The sequence below is a fragment of the Mustela nigripes genome, chromosome 1 (assembly GCF_022355385.1).
Source record: "Mustela nigripes isolate SB6536 chromosome 1, MUSNIG.SB6536, whole genome shotgun sequence".
Lineage (NCBI taxonomy): Eukaryota > Metazoa > Chordata > Mammalia > Carnivora > Mustelidae > Mustela > Mustela nigripes.
Genome location: NC_081557.1, coordinates 31,192,601 through 31,213,531, shown reverse-complemented (window position 1 = coordinate 31,213,531; position 20,931 = coordinate 31,192,601). Strand labels below are relative to the sequence as shown.

At 39.4% G+C, this 20,931-nt stretch overlaps 1 protein-coding gene across 2 annotated transcripts in view; it reads left to right on the top strand.

Moving 5' to 3' along the window:
• The window catches only part of NELL1 (neural EGFL like 1), an 833,778-nt gene that overhangs the window by 444,173 nt on the left and 368,674 nt on the right, over nucleotides 1–20,931 (top strand). The gene's annotated exons all lie outside the window — the stretch shown is intronic.

Below are 20,931 nucleotides of genomic sequence, written 5' to 3'. Positions count from 1 at the left end.
GATATGTATTGACTCAAGCAGCTTGGAGGTCCAGACATGGTACTGATTTTCAGAGTGTTGACCCAGTGAATCAATGGTATTATCATGAGCAGTTTTCTTTTTTCTTCATTTCTTGGCTTGTAATACAGCATTGCCTCCAATCTGAAGCTAAACCTCTCTTTGTGCTCTGAAGATGTGTGTGAGTTAGCCACCGGTCTTTCAGTTTTAAGTCTAAGAGGGAAGAGGGAATCTGCTTTTGGAACAACTCATACGAAATACTAGATTTAAGTGTTGGTCTGACTTGATCTGACTTGGTTCTAGGCTTTTCCACCAAAACTATAGACAGTGGGATGGAGTATTACAGTTGACTTTAAGCCGGTCAGGGCCCTTTCCTGGAATGCTGGCTATTGGATCAAATCTTCCCAAACACCAAGAACACACAATTGTTAGAGAGGAGGGAATGTCTTGATTATGAAGTTGGCAATTGGCAAAAATACTCATTACATCTTCCCTCAAGATATGAATGTCTACTTCTGATCCTGAGTCTTCTCCTTTGTTCATTATTTTTTCAGTTGTTTTGGTCATCCTTTTATTCCTCGGACATGTTTTCACTTCAGGACATTTATAGTAGCTGTTCCTTCTGTGTGGAAGCCCATTTCCCACACTTCACGTGGCTGGTTTCTTCTCATTTTTCAGATCTTTGTTTAATTGAAATCGCCCTCTTAAAATGCCCTTCTTTTGAGTACTTACCTGGAATAGACCAAATGGTGCATTCTACCACATTCTACCCAACCTTAGTTACTCTACATTATCCTTTATTTCTTTCCTTTATTATATTCATCCAAATCTGTAATACTATAGCTCTTTTACTTAATATTGCAGAGAAAGTTCTTATCAATCTTATTCTGGTTAGATTCTTAGCATGTAGAAAAATGGGTAAGAACATAATTGGTGTTTAATAAGTATAAAGTAAAAAAATGAATAGCTTCCTAAATCTTTAAAAATCTGTGTTGGAAGGAAATTAAAAGATTATCTCTGACAAATGGCTGGCCTGTCTCTGCCTTAACAATCCTAGTGACATGGAATTTACTATGTCTCCAGGCATCACATTTCAACTTTGGACATGTCTGACCATTAGAACACTCTTCTTTTTTATACTGAGATGGTGTTTTTTAACTCATCTGACCCAGACATGCTGATACAAGTTCTGTTTCTTGGAGTCTAATTTTATATGATATTCCTTCATGTTGTTGAGGACAGCTAGCTTTCCCTCCTCCCTTCCTATATTTTATTTTCTCTTAGTTTCTCTGATTTTTTTTTTTCTTTTAAGATTTTATTTATTTATTTGAGATAGAACAGGAGTGAGAGAGAGAGCACAGGGGGGCAGAGGGAGAGGGAGAAGCAGATGCCCTGCTGAGCAGGGAGCCCGATGTGGAGCTCCATCCCAGGACCCCGGGATCATGACCTGAGCCGAAGGCAGATGCTTCAACTGGCTGAGCCACCCAGGTGCCCCAAAGTTTCCCTAATTTTTTTCATCCATTTCTTACCTAACAAGATTTTGACTTTCCTCACCATCCTATGACTCATCAGTTAACATGCTCTAGTGTATTTTCAACTGTGCTCAGCGATATCTCCGGTACTATTTATACTATTTATTGTCCACCGAAAGAGAACTTTCTCTGCCTTATTTTAGGTACAGTAATTCTCTTAAATACTCCTAATGCCTCTGGCCTCTGGCTTTCAGTTGAACTTATGATAAGTTAAAACTCCTGCGTATTTTTCTCAAGCACTACTGTCAAGTCTTAAGCCATCAACTTGTAAAATTATGTGTATTTTTCAATGAGTCATCACTTTTTGTTGTTGTGGGAAAGGTCAGAGAATTGTTTTTTGAGGAGAGCTTTGTGAGGAGGTGAGCCGGCCATTCAGGCATTTGCATTGGTTACATTCCATGAGACTTGCCAGGGACCTTTATTGCTGCCTTCTTCCCAAATATTTGTCAGAAGCTACGATTCAGTTCTCTCCCGCTGATGCAGTCTGTCCGCTCTCTGAATTCTAATGAGAGAGAAAACCTTGACACGACTATTACATAATTCTTATCAAAAACTCAGGGTGGCCTGAAAGATATCTAGCCCATCCATCATTCCAAATGCTCTAAATTATACCTTTTAATCTTGCCAGATCATTTGGAACCATGTCTGTTGGGACCTTGGTGCTTATTTTTTTCCCCCTCATAAAACTGCTTTTATCAAGTGGTGTTTGGGCTTTTACCAGTAACCAACACTGAGGGTTGCAGTAGGGAATAACCAAATGAAAGTTGTATGTATAGCAGGAACGTTATTAAGGATGGTGTTCAAGGCCCCACATATAGTACTTTTTTCTTATGAAGATCGGAGTGAGAATGTTTTCTCTCATGTTACAGTAGCAAAATGGCGAAAAGTGGATGCTTTCTTGAAGAGGTGGCTTGTTCTTATTTTATGACGCTGTGTATCCACTAAATGTCTGTGTTTTTCCCTCTCATTTGACTGTCGGGGAGCTTACAGCTATGTTTGGCTGATGCGTAGTAACCGTGTAGGACTCTGTAGTATGCATCTTGGTGGCTGATGTTACTGTTGACTTGACTGCTGTCATACTCCTGTTTCCTTTCACATTAAAACATAAGGTTTGGTTTGTAATTTTCTATTGTGTGATGAGGTATGCTAATAGAAGTTTTATTCTGTCTGAACCCTTCTATCTCCTTTATCCTAATATTTTTGGAGAGACCCTCCCTTCCTTCATTCGTGCCTCATGGGGCCTCCAATCATAATTCCTGGGTTGCTTTTTAGCATGGGGTAATCGTGTAACTGGGCTGACCCTTGGCTATATAGGTGGACGTTTTATCCAAGCCAGACCAGGTCGAGTAATTCCATACCACCTACGTTGAGGACATTGGAAAAACTTCTTGTCTTTTTTGTTCATAACTGCAAGGTTGTAGTTTTAGTACCTCTGGTGGCCGTATTTCCTTCCACAGGGTACTCTCTTAAACCATTAATAAGATAAGAGAATGAGGTCAATATGCAAATAGAAAGAGGCAAACAAAAACGGGAGAGAGAGAAAAAGAGACAGAGAACACCTTGAAGATATAATCTGAAATTTATCTAGTACTGAAGGCAGATCCACACTTATATCACAGTTCTGTGCAACAATATAAACTTATTTCTCCTTTAAACAAATTGTATTTGTTTTTTGTCATATTTGTCTAATATATAATACTGTTTTAAAATTTACTGTATTTTTATAAGCTTCTTTAAATACTTTGCTGAATGTCAGTATATATAATGTTTATGTGTATAAATATATACATAGTATATGTCCAATTGTTTATTAAAGACAGAAATGAACAAATTTACATTTACCTATATACAACTGCATTCTGTGCACTAATCTCCATCCTCTTGACAGGCTGTGATACTTTTAGATTTAAATCCTATTATCTAATACTTCCTCTCCTTACTAACATGTTATCTGTCATCTGTATATCTGATCGGTATAACTTAACTTAGATATCCACGTAAATCATGAACCAGAATGATACACACAATGGATTTGGGCATATACATACGTTTCAAAGACCGCTTCATTGGTAGGTACAGGATTTGGGTCAGGTTATTTTTCACTGGTAAATCTGAATATATCCACCCTTGTCCTTATTTATGGCTGTGCCTCAAAATGTTTTCCTGATATTCTGAAGCATCATGTTTTCTGTGGTTCCTCATTCTACTAATAGAATGATCTTTGGTATCAGTTCCTGGAGGATTCCTAACAAATGGTACATTTTTAAGCCTTACAGTTTTATATATTTTTTTTTCTTTTCTTTTTAATTTTTTAAATTTATTTTTTAAAGATTTTTATGTATTTATTTGACAGAGAGAGACACAGTGGGAGAGGGAACACAAGCAGGGGGAGAGGGAGAGGGAGAAACAGGCCTCCCACTGAGCAGGCAGCCCAATATGGGACTTGATCCCAGGAACTGGGATCATGACCTGAGCCGAAGGCAGACGCTTAACGACTGAGCCTCCCAGGTGCCCCTATAATTTTCTGGTCATAAAAGAAATACTAGATTACTGTGGAACTTGTAAATAAATGTGTATATAATGAAGAAGGCAAAATTGATCTATTATCCTGCCCTGAAATAACTGTCAATTTTTTTGCTGCATAAACTTTAACGTATGTAGTACGTTTTTGGTGCGTATACTTTTATGTATGTATACAGAGGTATTATTAACTTATGCCAGAGATAACTATTAACTTTTTGGTATGTATACGTTTATTCCTTTCGATGCACATAATATTACTGTGTGTTTTTATGAAATCATGACAGATTCTTTTAGAAATTGCTTTTTTTCACTTCAAAATGTGAGCATTTCTATGCATTAATAGTTTTTTGTTTGTTTGTTTTTTGTTTGTTTGTTTGTTTGTTTTTGTGAGATGGGGAGAGGGAAAAGGTAGGAGCAGAGGAAGAAGGAGAAATAGAATCCTAACCAGGCTCCACGTTCAGCAGAGTCTGATGTGCGGCTCAGTCTCATAATCCCGAGATCATGATGTGAGTGGAAATCAAGAGTTCTGCAGTTCGCGGACTGAGCCACCCAAGTGTTCCTGCATTATTAGCATTTTTAATGCCATAGGGATTTTTCTCTATTTTGAGATGTTTACATAAGCTGCTTACAGCTCTTGGACAAGTAGTTTTTCTGGTCTAACTTCTGCCTTATGGTCTAAAGCCCCTGAAGTTTGGGTTCCTTTGCCTTTCTGAATCCCTGATACATATGCTGCTGTCACCTTTTCCTTGAGAAGTCTACCTTATTACAGGAGGTGGTTCTCAGGATCCAGAGTGCAAGTTCTCCATATTAAAATCAATACCGCAGTCCTCTTCTGGGGCATCAGGGCAGGCATTTGGATTTCTGGTGCTCCTCCCTGAGTTTCCTCTCCCAATTTTTCTCTAAATTAGATCGATCCCCTTTAATGCTTTGTTATTGCATTGACACTGATCATTTTTTAATCAGATATTTTTATTACAATGAAAAGACAGGATTTTTCTTAGGACTCTGGCAACTGAAATTACATTTGCGTGTTTCTGAACTTCCTTTGTACTTGGTAAAATGTGTTTCATGATGATCTGGTTTTCAAAGATCCAAGTAACCGTATTTCAGATTCATTTTCAAACATCACGGCTGTGATGGTCCAAGAAAGGCATTTTAAACTTATACCCCAAAAGCTTTTTGGTTTTTAAATTTTTTTAAATTATTTATTTATTTATTTTTAAGGGATTTTATTTATTTATTTGACAGACAGAGATCACAAATAGGCAGAGAGGCAGGCAGAGAGAGAGAGGAGGAAGCAGGCTTCCTGTGGAGCAGAGAGCCTGATGTGGGGCTCCATCCCCGGACCCTGGGATCATGACCTGAGCCGAAGGCAGAGGCTTTAACCCACTGAACCACCCAGGTGCCCCAGCTTTTTGGTTTTTTAGACCTACCTATTGAGCACTATACAGTTAGTAATGTCACACACAGGCCTGTATGTCTCTTCAGCTCCTTCTGAATCTAAAATTCTAGACTCCTTATTATCAGGTTTTTAACTAGTAGCCATTCTGCAGTAGAGTCCCCGATCAGCAGACCAAGAGAATGCTGTTTCAGCTCAAGCTTGTTAGCTCAGAGTTGATTCTTCATGGTTTCTTGTCTTCTGTATCCTGTGTGGACTGTTGGGAACAAAGCTGCATTTCAACCAGCAGTGCCCCACGTACAGAGAAGGCGGAATTTGCAGCGCATCCTATCCAGTGATAACATGTTCCTTCCCCAGGAACATGCGGTTGATCCCAGAGCCAAAACCACTGTCTCTTCTCCGTTCTGAGCTTTGAGAAAATGTCCAGTATTTTAAGTATTTCCCCCCACCCCCCAATACACAGGCAAGTAGTTTTGATTTCATATCCTACCGGGGTGTGTCCTGTCCTTTCCAGAGGGATTAGTCTCAGAGCCTTTTTGTTGAGCTCTTTTTTCTATTATTTTCATATAATAATGACCTTGTGATAAACCCATTTGTAGAGTATTTCACATATGCCACAAGCTGTGCCGAAGGCTTTAGGTGCACAGTGAAGGCTAAGGCAATTTCTGCACCTTTTTAGAACTGAACTCTTACGTAATTCCCTTTTAAAGACAGTTTGTAGCTTAACCTAGATATTTCTGGGTAATGAGAGTGGGGAAAACTAGGTATTTTTTAATGTTGGCAGTTCATGGGGACTTATAAGACTTGACACATGGACGGCTGTGTCTGTGTGTGAGCATGTGTGCGTGCACAATGCCACGTTGCCTTGATTTGTTAGAGCGGTCCCTAAAAACAAGTTTGGGTTTAGGTACAAGGGGGATTATAAAGTGTGATTTTTCTCTATTAATGTATTACTTTCCTTTTACGAGAGAACTCACTATGGGATATCTCTAAATAGCTAGCTCCCCCCCTCCATGCATTTCAAATTTGATTAGACTTGCAAAAATTTGGTTTACCTACAACTTCTCAAAAAGGTGTGTGCAGAAGGGTTCTGTGGAAGGAGACACACAGTGTTTGAGGCATCGTGGTTTAGATGAGTTATTTTGACAGTGGGAGGCAGATGGGGTAAATTTAAAGCTTGGCTGTAGAAGCCAGTGAGGAAAAAGGTAAATTATAGAAACTTTAGCAGATTTTCTGGAAATATTAATCTAGCTTCCAGTTCTGTTTTGCTTAGAATTAAATATGTACCATTCTCTCAGATTTACTAAGTACTTCCACATTCTTTTTCTAGTTTAACGACTTACGTACTCTGTCACAAGGAGAATGACACTTTGTCTCTCTCCCTACTTATCAAAACCCTCCCACACTTTACTACCCAACATGAGTTCTACTTCGTGAAATCTTTCCTCATATTTTGGGAGGAGGCAGTGATGTCCTCCAGCAGGTTTTCTAGCCTGAAGACCCCATGAAACGGAGATTGACCCTTTCCAGCAATTTCTCCCCATGTCCCCTATCTTCTTATTCTGGGTAGTGGTGTACCATAGGGAAAAAGCAGGGACTCGGGGGTAGGAGAGACTTGGACTGATATGTGTTGGATTCAAGTCTTGGCTTCAAACCTTTTTGGCCAGATGACCCTAGGCAAGTATGTTATCCACTCAGTGCTTCAGTTTCCTTGTCTGTACAGTAGGGAGAGCATGAGTACTTCATTGGAATCATGTGAAGACAAAATAAGTGTAAGTAAAGCACTTACAGGAGTACCTTCCATGTGACAATTGACATAATTATTACACAGACCACAAGCCAGAACTTCAGGCCCAAAATTAGTGACTAGGACCCCAAACTTCTCACTTTCTATGAAAAAAAAAAAAAAAAATATATATATATATATATATGATTGGCTAATGTAGATTGTAAAGGTTAAGAATATTGAGGTGCCTTCCTCTGAATTCCTTTTGTTCCTAACTCTAAAATTTTGGCTAGACTTGTCATATTTTCCCAAGGTATGTATTCAATGGGACTTAACTCCAGCAGCTTCACAATCAGCAGGCTTAACCAACTCTCCACTCAGCAGACTGGTGCACAGGATAGGGCAAGAGGAGGCTGGGGAATGTTTCCCTGGGAGGCAGAGCTTGATTTGAGAGCTAAGGGATGGACAGTTAACTAGTCTACGAGTCCTTGTTGATTAAATTCCACATTTCCCATAAAGTATTTATGATGGCTAGCAAACACCGCATCTTACAGTATTCAAAGTCATTCTTCCCCACCGCCTTTAGCATCTAGCACCATTCTGGGTAGTGTATGGAGTACATGGTAGATCGCTGAACAATATCTACACCTTGATGCCAAATTGAAGTGATCAGATGGTCCAGATCACTATTTGCCTTTGCAAATTATAAAATCGTTGGTTAAATTCATTCTCTGTCTCAAACAATGGAAGAGAAGGGCGGAAAATGGGGATGGAAAGGAGGAGAAAAATGGCTCTAGTTGTGGTGAAGCATGTGGGCATATGGGGAGTTCGGAGGAGCAAGGAGAAAGAAACAGTGAGAATTCATTTTATCCATTTAAATTGGGAGACTGCTTGAGACCTGCTGTTCTTAGTCATTTTTTTGTGCTACAGTTCGCATGAATAAATTCCCTGGGTGTGCGGAGATTAGCTATAACCCCACATCATTTATGATTTCTCAATATGGGCTGCAGAGTAGATAGGAAAGACAGCAGGTTAAGTGTAATTAATCCCTGTCATCTAGCTCCACTTCTTCCCCTCCCTCTCCAGAACTGAAAGGCAGGTGAATGAGGGGGAACTTATAATTAGGACCAACTTGAATCCATTTTTATTGACATTCAAGGAGTAAATCCTTTTAAACTTCTGTACCTGAACTATGAGTAGCTGCAAATCACTTGCTACTTGTCTCCCACACAAACGGGACATCCTGGGACCAACACATGCTGGCCCCATGCCTGAAAATCCTGTTTCAGGCTACAAGTGGAGTATTTTGCAAGAAATTCAAGTTATGGAGTTGCTGTCTAAAATTGGAGGCAGGATTACCCTGGCTTTCTTTCATTTTTAAAAGAACTATCCTATTTCCTGAGCTTTTTCTGGTCAGTTCTACATTCTGGGTGGCTTTGTGAGCTTGTAGCCCCATTAGTACCTGTAGATGACATCTTGTTATTTGTTTGGTTTCTGGGCCTTTCTGCTTGGCTGGATTTTTCATTTCTAACCACTCTTCAATTTCATGTTTGCGCTCTCTTTTTCTCTAACTGGAGAGTCCGTGTTCGAGCTCAATTTTATTGTGAATGCACATATGTTATATCCTGATACAATGAGATATGAGAAGAGATTTTTGGCAAAGCATACTTAATCACTGTAAATATTTCCTGTTCAAATTCATGATGAATTTTAATCAGGTAGAAAATATCCTTAATTGGGCCAATTTAGAATTCAGAAGTAATCTCCTGAAATAATGTGTGACAGCGCAGGTTTTAAAGTTATGTGTTTCTCCTCTTTAAGGTGAAAAATGGGTTGCTAGATAGAAATCAATCTTTCTCCATTTAGCTTCTCCACAGACGAACTGGTGACATGAGAACTGCTCTGAAACTATGTTGTGGAAGAAGCTTCAGATCACTATGACAAGGATGTTGTCATGTAGTTCTTCAGTGGCATTTTTGTCCTCGGACACATTTAAATATTAAAACCTAGTGTGCAGGGCTCTCTTCCTGGCGATGACTGCTGGCCCAGCCAATGGAAAAACTTAGGCTTTGTGCGGTCTAGTTCTGACTTACGAGCTTGGTGTTCGAGATCTTTAGTCAACTGATCCTCTGTGCCCATCTAACCTGATGGTTTTCCTGCATGGCTTCCATTCTATTTCTACATCTTAACCTCATCCTACCGTATTTACGCCAGCTTCTAGATCTTTGCTGCTAAAGAACCCTCCATTCCCCATTAGAATTACCCTAGTGTTTCCTTCCTGCTTATTGCAGGCCTCCTTATTTGCATTCAAAGGGAGTAGAGGGTAGTCTTGAAGCTTTCTTGCTCTTTTTCATGGTGGCTGTGAGGATTAAACAAGTTAATGCACATAAAGCAACTTAGTACACTGTGCCAGCCACATTATAAGTGCTCCCTAAGTGGAGAGGTCATGAAGTTTTGCTGGTCTCTGGGAACTTTCTGCACCATCAAGTTCAGAGTTCCAATACCTTACCTTACCTTTCCTTTCCTTTCTTTCTTTCTTTCTCTCTCTCTCTCTCTCCTTCCTTCCTTCCTTCCTTCTCTTAATTTTAAGTTGTTTCATTGAAGTAAAATTTGTTTCTCCCATGAGGAGAGGTGAGATCATTTTCAAGACCAGGATTGTGGTGATCAAGGAGATGCTTGTCTCAAGAGTCTCTTTGCTTTCCTCATGGGGGATGCTGGGAATGAGACAGCAGTTATATTTGTAAACCACAGGGGGACTCTGAAAAGCTGTCTGTGAGCCCACCTGGGGTTTGTTATTGTGTGACAGCTTCCTGTTGAGTGTCCTGCAAGTAGGCTTGAACCGTTTAGTAATTGCTGTTGAATTGGAGTGGTCTTGATAGCATTTTGAGGCCTTTAAAGTTGATTCCACTGAAAATACCTCGTGAAACTGAGGAAAAATGAAGGATTCTTTAGAAGAGGGAAGGAGGTGAGCCTGGCGTCCTTTTGCGCTTTGCCTGCCTACATCTGCGTCCCATCCAGTAGGCGCGGAGCAAGCGCGCGCCCTCCTGTGTTGTCATCCATCCACAGTTCAGTCAGCAGCACCAGTGTGAATTTCTGATAAGGTGGATCTTTTCAGACTCCCGTGTTTCTGCCTGGGTTTAAAAACCCCAGTAAAGAGAGGCAGTAGGAGTGAGAAATTCCCAGGATTGAGAAGTCTCAACAGTAAATCCAGGCATAATGAGCCCCTGGGTGAGAATAAACTTGAATTTACCTCATGTTTGGCACTAAGCTGGCAGTGTCAGCGGCCAAGCTTACAAGACTCCCTTTCCGTGGCCTTAATGTCTAAATGTGTTTTTCCCCTAGTGGCAGGGTCACTGATGCAAGATGTAGTACGAGACCCCTTGTAGGGGACAGGCTTGCCTGATACCACCTTTCACCCAAAGCCAAGAGACATTACCTTTGGCAAAGCCTCTAGATTCCTTAAGAGTTCTGTTAAAGGTCACAATGGCAATCACCCATTTCATAACCTGGTGCAGAGAACTTCTTGCAAATGCTCATTTGGGAGTGTCCACCCCAGAGGCTTTGATTTCATAGACTGTAGATGGGACCCTGGAATCTACATCTTAAAGATTCCCTCATGTTTTTGATGCAAATTCTTTATACTTTGAAAATGACTTGCACCAAGGACTTTGTAGTGGTTTTGGTGCCCACAGTGTGGGAAGCACAAAGGCATATGCTTCTCATATTTGATTTCCTTTCATGAAACCCTCATTAACTCTTACTCAGTGCACAACTTCTGGTGTCTCAGTCCTATCTGAGAACTTCTGACTATGTGGCCCCGAGAATCCCTTCATCCTTTGCCTTTCATAAGGTAGGTAGACAGAGGCTATATGGATATTCATTGAGTATGAGTCTGACTCTCTGCTGTGATTTTACCTCTGATGTTAATTTGACCACCACACTATGAAACAGGTACCACTGTCTCTGTTTTGGGGACCCAGAAGCAAATCTGTAGAGGTCATGGATTTATCCAAGGTCACTCAAATGATGAATCACAGAAATTGGCATTCAGATCCAAATCTCCCTTCTTTGAAGCCCATACCCATTTCATTATAAAGCGTGCATAATATATCAGAGTACTTACTTTTCTTCTTCTCCCATCCTGACCCTTATTCACCCAAAGCCATGTTAATGGACTCCAGGTTGAAGGAATAATAACATGTTATCTGGTCACATTGTGTTCTTAGACACTAAGAGGAGTAACCATTTAAAAACCAGTGACCTGGTACAGGAAGTGCTACTGTTTTATCGTGGTCCTACTTCTCTAATAAGGATTTCCTTTATTTCACAGTTCTGCTATTTTGTTGGCCATGTCTTAGGCCACCGATTACCAAGTATTTAAAGATATTTGATCCTCATTCTCAAGAAGTTTGCAATCTAGTTGAGCATATGAAATTATGGAATTGCTGAGAGCACTGCCCCCTTCCCCTCCTCATTCTGAGGAAGATTGTATAAGTGGTACATCTGATCATTTTTCAAGGCACTTTGCTACGGCACTCATTAATAGAATTACCGTAGAGAACATTATGACAAATGACCTTTTATTAATTCTAAAATTTCTCTATTAGTACATTTAGTTAGGGAGAAAAAAGAAAGAAAATCCATTTAAAGGAAAATATTAAGTAAATGATAGAAGAGGCTTTTATGTTTGTGAGGCAAAAATTGGAAGATAGCCTGTGGTAGCTCTCAGAGGTAACATTATGAACGATTCTGATTGTTGAAACGCTGAGGAGTTGTGCTGTGGTTGGGCAACGATCAGGAAAAGGGCATCATGTCACAGGTACCTGTGCACTCTTTTCAAAGTACCCAGCATCTTTCAGACTGAAAACCGCTGGTTTATTGAACAATTACTGTCTGGGGTCTAGCCTTCAAGTAGCATAGAGGTATAGTGATAGTCTTGTATGTTACCATCACATCAATCCTGGAGGACCTCTCCCTGGAAGAGTTGTGCTAGAGCTAGGTCCTGAAAACAGAAAATGTTTTGAACATGAAAGTGGTAAAGGATATTTTAGGCAGGAGACCAGCAGAAGTACAGATGTAGAGGAAATAACGTATTTGAAAGATTTTAAAGCCGAATGAAGGGGAGTGTTTGGATTATGCTCTAGTTAGCTACTGCCACAATATTTGTCTATCACAAAACAAGTCAAAACTCCGTGAATTTAAAAAAATGATCATTTATTCCCAGGGACCTGTGGGTTGGCTGGAGTGGCTTTGCTTCCTAATGTGGGTCTGCCAGTGTGTGTCTCCTTCATGGGTCTCTCAACCTTGGGGCAGCAATTGAGAGAGGCATGCTCCTAGTATGGCAGAGGAAAGTGCAAGGCAAGCAGAAACATATGTTTTAAACACACATTTTAAGCCTCTGCATATATCCTATCAGCTAACATCCGCTGGCCAAAGTGATTGACACAGGAGAGAACAAAATAAAAGGGCAAGGAAATGCACTTTTCCCTTAGCAAGAGGAACTGAAGAATTACCTGACGAAGGATGTTAGATACAGAGAGGTATGAGGAATTGGGAACATTAATGCGATCTTTGATAGACGTCAGCACGTGGTGGTCATGGGCTATAAAACTAGAATGACGGTGCCTATCCATTATGGCTAATGGTAAATAATAAGTGCTCTATAAGTCACAATAGATGTTTAATAAGTAAGTGTTGCATGAATGGGTATAGATGAAAGACCTGGAAGTCTGTAATGTTAGATTTAACATGAGTAACTGATTTCCAGGGTAGTTACTTGACCATGCGAGCGGTGTCAAGAAGACTTCCAAAAAGTGAATTTGATACCCATCCATCTCCTGAATTTCTCAGTTCGGTTGCAATAACCCAGCTGCTGTTTCTTACCTATCACTTCCTCTGAGCTGCCTCCTACACAGCCGATTCTGCTGTGTGCTCTGCCAGTGATCCTTAAACTCTACTTCTCACCCTTATTCATCTGTTTTTGGTTTTTCTGTGTTCGCATGTTTACAAATATGCTGTTACTAAATGTAAAATGTATCTTCTGTCAATGAATGTTTTTATCATTTGTTCTCTCTTTGGCATTCATGTTTTACAATTTAGCTTTCTTCCCCCCCTCCTGGCTGTTTCCTTCTTCAGCTCGGTTTTTACGGAAACTTTCTCAGTTCCCCCCCTCCTTGCCTATACGCAGGCACCTGCTACTAATTCCTTCTTGTTCCATCAACATTGAGAAGGTAGAACCAGAATGAGGCTCTTGGGATTTATGCTTTAAATCTAACTGATTTTAAGACTTTCTTGAAATTGACAGCTTTATATTTTGAACGTTTGGCAATTTTGGATTATTCTCATCAGCTTCCAAGTCTCACATATATTTTGGTGAAAGTTTAATATTTGGCACACTTAATATGTATTCATATTTCTCTAGTGAAACTTATGCAGTGTGAATATTTCATAGTTTAGTTTTCTTACATTATCTGTCTCTATTTCGTAGAGTAGAATATAATCTTGAAAGGGTGCTCAGTTTTGGTCAGTGTATTATTTTCTAGCTTTGTTTTGTTTTTTGTAGAGGGATGGAAGAAGACAGTTTGAGTAATTGTCGAAATTTTCAAGTTAAATGTAGAACTATTAAGGGTCTCTTCTATATAAACAACAAAGTCTTTTGACCAACATCTCCTAAAAAAGGAAACCAGTTTAAAAGACCGAGCTTGTTTTCACCATCTTCCAGTTTTCTCTTCTTCCCCGAGTTTTTGTGTGTTTGTTTGTTTTTGTTTTTTGAAAATAAACAATAGAAAATGATTAAAAGACTCTTACCATCCTGCCTTAAGATACTGAGAAATTATTCAAGTTTGTGAATCAGTGTTGGATAGTAAGAAGGTAGGAATCTTTCTAGGGGTTTCTTTCGGTGAGGGATACTACAGTTCGTACTTACAGGTGAGATGTACAGAAAAACCCACTTTGTGTGTGAATTCAATGTCTGTTTGCAGTATGTGGAATGATGACAGTTACACAGTTTTTTGTTTTTTTTTTAAACAACATTAAATTCTTTATTTAGGTTTCTAGGACCAAATTGTTTCTGGCTTCAGTAGTGTATACTTAATAGTGGCTGTAGTTATCATCCACCAAATTCCTAGACCCAATGTAACTACACTAGAATTTGACTTAAAGAGGAGACTCAGCGAGTAGCGTTTTATGTGCTTCCTTTAGCCACACTTTTCATGTCATTTGACTTAGAAGAAGTTTTATCCCTTCTCCCTTCACAACTGAAATATGGGAAGTATCTGTACAGCAATTTAGGATAAGACTGAAAAGGCATTTTCTGGGAGGAGCCACCTGGTAAATATTTTAGGCTCTCTAGGCAGTGACTACTCCAGTCTGGCATGGTAGCTGCAGGAAAGCAACCACCAGAGTGTATATATAAGCAAATGAGTATAGTTGTGTTCCAATAAAACTTTATTCACAAGAAGAGGTAGCTGAATGGAGAGCTGAGTTTAGCTGAAGGGCCATATTTTGCCCCGAGGCAGACAAATGATTAGGAGACAGTGGTATGTACGTGGGCTTTGGCCAACATCATTTTCCTTTTTTTATAGCATTAAATTAACCTGTATTACATAATCTCTGGTTTGTATCCTGTCATCTGGAAGAAAAACAACTCTGTGGTTGCTTCCAAAGCTGAGTTTATAGCAGCCGCTTCCTTTTTGTTATGCAAATAAGAGAGTGTTAATTGGAAAACAAATTTTTAGATGGCTGAAATATGTTCTAATCTAGAGTTACTAATTCGTGCCGCTTCTGTTTGCTGCGCTGCTCTTCCTGGTTCTCATCAGAGAATCTACATAGAGATTCTTTTGTCCTCTCAGAAAATACTCTAAGATCAAAAGCAGACAATTTTTCTTTCTGTGGAAGAGAAATGAGTTGGCAAATAATGTAGAAATAAATCATCCATTTCTATTTATTTACAGCTGGAAGCTGTCTAGGCTTCAATTTAGAAGAGGTATTTTTGTTCCTCCTCTGGTTGATCAGCTTACACATTAGCCCAGTTCTGTCTCTGAATTTTGTTTCGGAAGCTCTTGGGTTGTGATTTCTGCCTTCCCTTCTATTTGTCTTTGGTCTATTTCCCATCCATTCTCTGGGCCAAGGCTTAGGCAACATTGTGTTGGTCAGATCATCTGGAAGCCCCATGGTAATCCTTTGCCTAAGTTTCTAGCTCTTTATTTAAAGAATCCCTCTTCTGGGGTGTCCCCCAATAATTGAACACCTTTATTTCATAAAATGTCTTCTGCTTAGAAAACTGCACTTTCCAAGTAAATCCCAAATCCCAACCCTGTCTTATCTCCCCATTTTGTTGTTAGGCAAAGTAATCACCCTGTCAAGGAGCTTCTTGGAAAGATGGGATGCACCTAGGGCCTGTACTTCCCCCTTAAAGTCCGCAAATCTTTGCTAAGCTGAATCTTGCTCCACAGTAACATCACAGGAGCTGGACCAATTTTAGACCTTTTAAACCTAATTTGTGAGTCATCACTGAGATTGTACTGGCTTTCAGTTGCCTGATGGGGGGGAATGAGCAATAATTTTTAGTATTTTTTTTAAAGATTTTATTTATTTATTTGACATAGGGAGAGACAGCCAGAGAGTGATCACAAGCGGGGGGTAGGGGTGTGTGAGAGGGAGAGAAGCAGGCTTCCCACTGAGCAGGGATCCCCATGTGTGTCTCCATCCCAGGACCCTGGGAACATGACCTGAGCCAAAGGCAGATGCTTGCTTAACAACTGAGCCACCGAGGTGCCCCGAGCAGTAATTTTATATTGCATTTATCGAGGAAAGCAGAGCAAATAGCAGAAGGTGAAACTAGGCAAGTAACTTAATTCAGGGAATATTTATTGAAAGGAGACAAGTAGCGGGTAGTTGAATGGATGTTAAGTACCAGAGCTTTGGGACTCTGAGGAATCTGAGGCTTGAGGCATTAGTAACTTGGATTTGAAACCCAATTCTGACTCTGGAGCTCCTTCTTTGTCCCTATGTCACAGTAGCAGTACATACTGATTTCAGGAAACAGCTGGGGAATTACACCTCTTCTTCTCCCATCTCTGACCTACATACTCTAAGAAATTTGAATTTTTAGAATGTTGAATTTTTAGAATGTTTCTGAATGCAATTTAGAAAATGCCTCCACTTAATTTTGTTGACATTTGCTCCTTTGTTTCTTCTACATTGCAGCAGGTTTACATGTGTGCTCTTTTCTGTCTGGACCACAGGCAAATTGCAAAAACCCCAGATTTTCATTTAAATAATAGAAAATATAACACCTTAAATTATCATTATTTCTTTCCAGTAGTAGGGAACCAATAGGGAGAGGCTGGTTTCTGAGTGTGTGTGGTTCATCCTGTAAGAGTAGTAGCTGTTTTTTTTTTTTTTAAGATTTTATTTATGTATTTGACAGAGAGAGACACAGTGAAAGAGGGAACACAAGCAGGGGGAGTGGGAGAGGGAGAAGCAGGGAGCCCAATGCAGAACTTGAACTCAAGACCCTGAGATCAAGATCTGAGCTCAAGAGTTAGGCCCTTACCCGATTGAGCCACCCAGGTGCCCCAAGTTGCTACATTTTAAATAGTCATTTTATGGGTCAGGCATTCTAATACTTTACATATATTGACTCATGTAATTCCCACATCAGCCTTACAAATTGGGTACTACCATTATCCCAAGGTAATAGACGAGAATACAGAAAGTTGAACTAACTTCCCATCTAACCTCATACAATCACTAATTAGAGGAGCTGAGATTCAAACCCTGCTTCAGGTATACAATATAGTGATTCAGTAATTCTATACATTACTCAATGCTCATCATGATAAGTGCACTCCTTAATCCCCATCACCTATTTCACCCATTCCCACCACCCACCACCCCTCTGGTAACCATCAGTTTGTTCTCTATAGTTAAGTCTGTTTCTTGGTTTGTCTCTTTCTTTCTTCCTTTGGGATGTTTCTTAAATTAAATATAGTACTAAAATCATATGGTATTTGTCTTTCATTGACTGCCTTACTCCCCTTAGCATTATACTGTCTATATCTACCCATGTTGCAAATGGCAGATTTCATTCCTTATGACTAATATTCCATTATATATATATACACACATGTACACACATGTATACATAAATATATGTATACATGCACACACCCCACCCATTCTTTTTCTCTTCATCTTTTGGTGAACACTTGGGCTGCATCTGTAATCTGGCTATTTTAAATAATGCTGCAGTAAACAAACATGGGGGTGTATATATATTTTCAAATTAGTGTTTTCATATTCTTTGGGTAAATACCAGTAGTAGAATCACTAGATCATATGTTTTTAACTAGATCACAAGTTTTTAACTTTTGAGGAACCTCCATACTCTTTACTGCAGTGGCTGCACCAGTTTACATTCCCAGTAACAGTGCACAAAGGTTGCTTTTTTCTCCACATCCTCACCAACACCTGTTTCTTGTGCTTCTGAGTTGAACCATTCTGACAGGTGTGAAGTAATACCTCATTATGGCTTTGACTTGCATTTCCCTGATAATGAGTGGTGTTGAACTTCTTTGCCTGTGTCTGTTGGCCATCTCTATGTCTTTAGAGAAGTGTCTGTTCATGTCTTCTGCCCATTTCTTAATTGGATGATTATTATTTTTGGTGTTGAAGTTGTGTAAGTTTTTTATGTACTTTGGATACTAACCCTTTATCAGTATATGTCATTTGCAAATATCCTCTCCCATTCAGTAAGTTGTCTTTAGTTTTGGTGATTATTTCTTTTGCTATGCAGAAGCTTTTTACTTTGATATAATTCCAATACTTTATTTTTGCTTTTATTTCCCTTGCCTCAGGAAACATAACTAGAAAGATACTGCTATGGCCAATGTAAAAGAAATTACTACTTGTGCTGTCTTCTAGGAATTTTATAGTTTCAGGTATCACATTTGGGTCCTTAATTCATTTGGAGTGTTTTTGTTTTTTTGGGGGGGGGTTTGCATATGGTGTGGGAAAGTGATCCAATTTCATTCTTTTGCATGTGGCTGCCCAGTTTTTCCAGCACCATTAGTTGAAGAGACTGTTTTTTTCCCATTGCATATTCTTGCCTCCTTTCTCAAGGATTAATCGACCATATAATTGCTGGTTTATTTCTGGGCTCTCTATACTGTTCTGTTGATCTGTGTGATTATTTTTGTGCCAGCACCATACTGTTTTCATTATGATAGCCTTGTAGTGTATGTTTATATCTAGGATTTTGATACCTCCAGTTTTGTTCTTTTTTTCAAGATAGCTTTGGCTATTCAGGATCTTTTGCAGTTCTGTACAAATTTTAAGATGGTTTGTTCCAATTCTGTGAAAAATGCTATTTTTTTTAAAGATTTTATTTATTTGACAGAGAGAGAGAGATTGCAAGTAGGCAGAGAGGCAGGCAGAAAGAGAGGGGGAAGCAGGCTCCCCGCTGAGCAGAGAGCCTGGTGTGGGGCTCCATCCCAGGACCCTGAGATCATGATCTCAGCCAAAGGTCAAGGCTTAATCCACTGAGCCACCCAGGTACCCCTGCTGTCGGTATTTTGATAGAAATTACATTAAGTCTGTAGATTGCTTTGAAAAGTATGGACATTTTAACAATATTTGTTCTTCTAATCAATGAGCATGAGATTTATTTCCATATTTATGTCTTCCTCAATTTCTTTTATCAGTATTTTATAGTTTTCAGAGGACCAATCTTTCACCTCCTTAAGTTTGTTCTTTGGTGTTATTTTGGTACATTTGTAAATGGTGTTACTTTATTAATTTCTCTTCTACTTTATTATTAATGTATAGTAGGAAAACAGATTGCTATACATTGATTTTGTATCCTGTGATTTTACTGAAGTCATTGATCAGTTCTAGTAATTTATGTGGTGGAGTCTATTTTCTATATACAGTATCATGTCATCAGCAAATAGTGAAAGTTTTACTTCTTTCTTACCAATTTAGCTGCCTTTTATTTCTCTTTCTTCTCAGTTGCTGTGGCTGGGATTTCCAGTACTATGTTGAATAAAAGTGGAGATAATGGGTATTCTTTTTTGTTCCTGATCTTAGGCAGGAATGCGCTCAGTTTTTTTTATTTTTTTATTTTTTATTTTTGGCATTGGTTGAGATGTTCACTGTGGGTTTTTCATATAAGCACTTTATTATTTTGAGAGGTGTGGTCCCTCTAAACCTTCTTTGTTGAGGGTTAATCACAAATGGATATTGTACTCTGTCAAATTCTTTTTCTTCATCTTTTGAAATGATCATATGGTTTTTTTTTTTTTTTTTTTTTTTTTTTAAATTTTTTTATTTTTTTATAAACATATATTTTTATCCCCAGGGGTACAGGTCTGTGAATCACCAGGTTTACACACTTCACAGCACTCACCAAAGCACATACCCTCCCCAATGTCCATAATCCCACTCCCTTCTCCCAAACCCCCTCCCCCCGGCAACCCTCAGTTTGTTTTGTGAGATTAAGAGTCACTTATGGTTTGTCTCCCTCCCAATCCCATCTTGTTTCATTTATTCTTCTTCTACCCACTTAAACCTCCATGTTGCATCACCACTTCCTCATATCAGGGAGATCATATGATAGTTGTCTTTCTCTGCTTGACTTATTTCGCTAAGCATGATACGCTCTAGTTCCATCCATGTTGTTGCAAATGGCAAGATTTCATTTCTTTTGATGGCTGCATAGTATTCCATTGTGTATATATACCACATCTTCTTGATCCATTCATCTGTTGATGGACATCTAGGTTCTTTCCATAGTTTGGCTATTGTGGACATTGCTGCTATAAACATTCGGGTGCATGTGCCCCTTTGGATCACTACATTTGTATCTTTAGGGTAAATACCCAATAGTGCAATTGCTGGGTCATAGGGCAGTTCTATTTTCAACATTTTGAGGAACCTCCATGCTGTTTTCCAGAGTGGCTGCACCAGCTTGCATTCCCACCAACAGTGTAGGAGGGTTCCCCTTTCTCCGCATCCTCGCCAGCATCTGTCATTTCCTGACTTGTTGATTTTAGCCATTCTGACTGGTGTGAGGTGATATCGCATTGTGGTTTTGATTTGTATTTCCCTGATGCCGAGTGATATGGAGCACTTTTTCATGTGTCTGTTGGCCATCTGGATGTCTTCTTTGCAGAAATGTCTGTTCATGTCCTCTGCCCATTTCTTGATTGGATTATTTGTTCTTTGGGTGTTGAGTTTGCTAAGTTCTTTATAGATTCTGGACACTAGTCCTTTATCTGATATGTCGTTTGCAAATATCTTCTCCCATTCTGTCAGTTGTCTTTTGATTTTGTTAACTGTTTCCTTTGCTGTGCAAAAGCTTTTGATCTTGATGAAATCCCAGTAGTTCATTTTTTCCCTTGCTTCCCTTGCCTTTTGCGTTGTTCCTAGGAAGATATTGCTGCGGCAGAGGTCGAAGAGGTTGCTGCCCGTGTTCTCCTCAAGGATTTTGATGGATTCCTTTCGTACATTGAGGTCCTTCATCCATTTTGAGTCTATTTTTGTGTGTGGTGTAAGGGAATGGTCCAATTTCATTTTTCTGCATGTGGCTGTCCAATTTTCCCAGCACCATTTATTGAAAAGGCTGTCTTTTTTCCATTGGACATTCTTTCCTGCTTTGTCGAAGATTAGTTGACCATAGATTTGAGGGTCTATTTCTGGGCTCTCTATTCTGTTCCATTGATCTATGTGTCTGTTTTTGTGCCAGTACCATG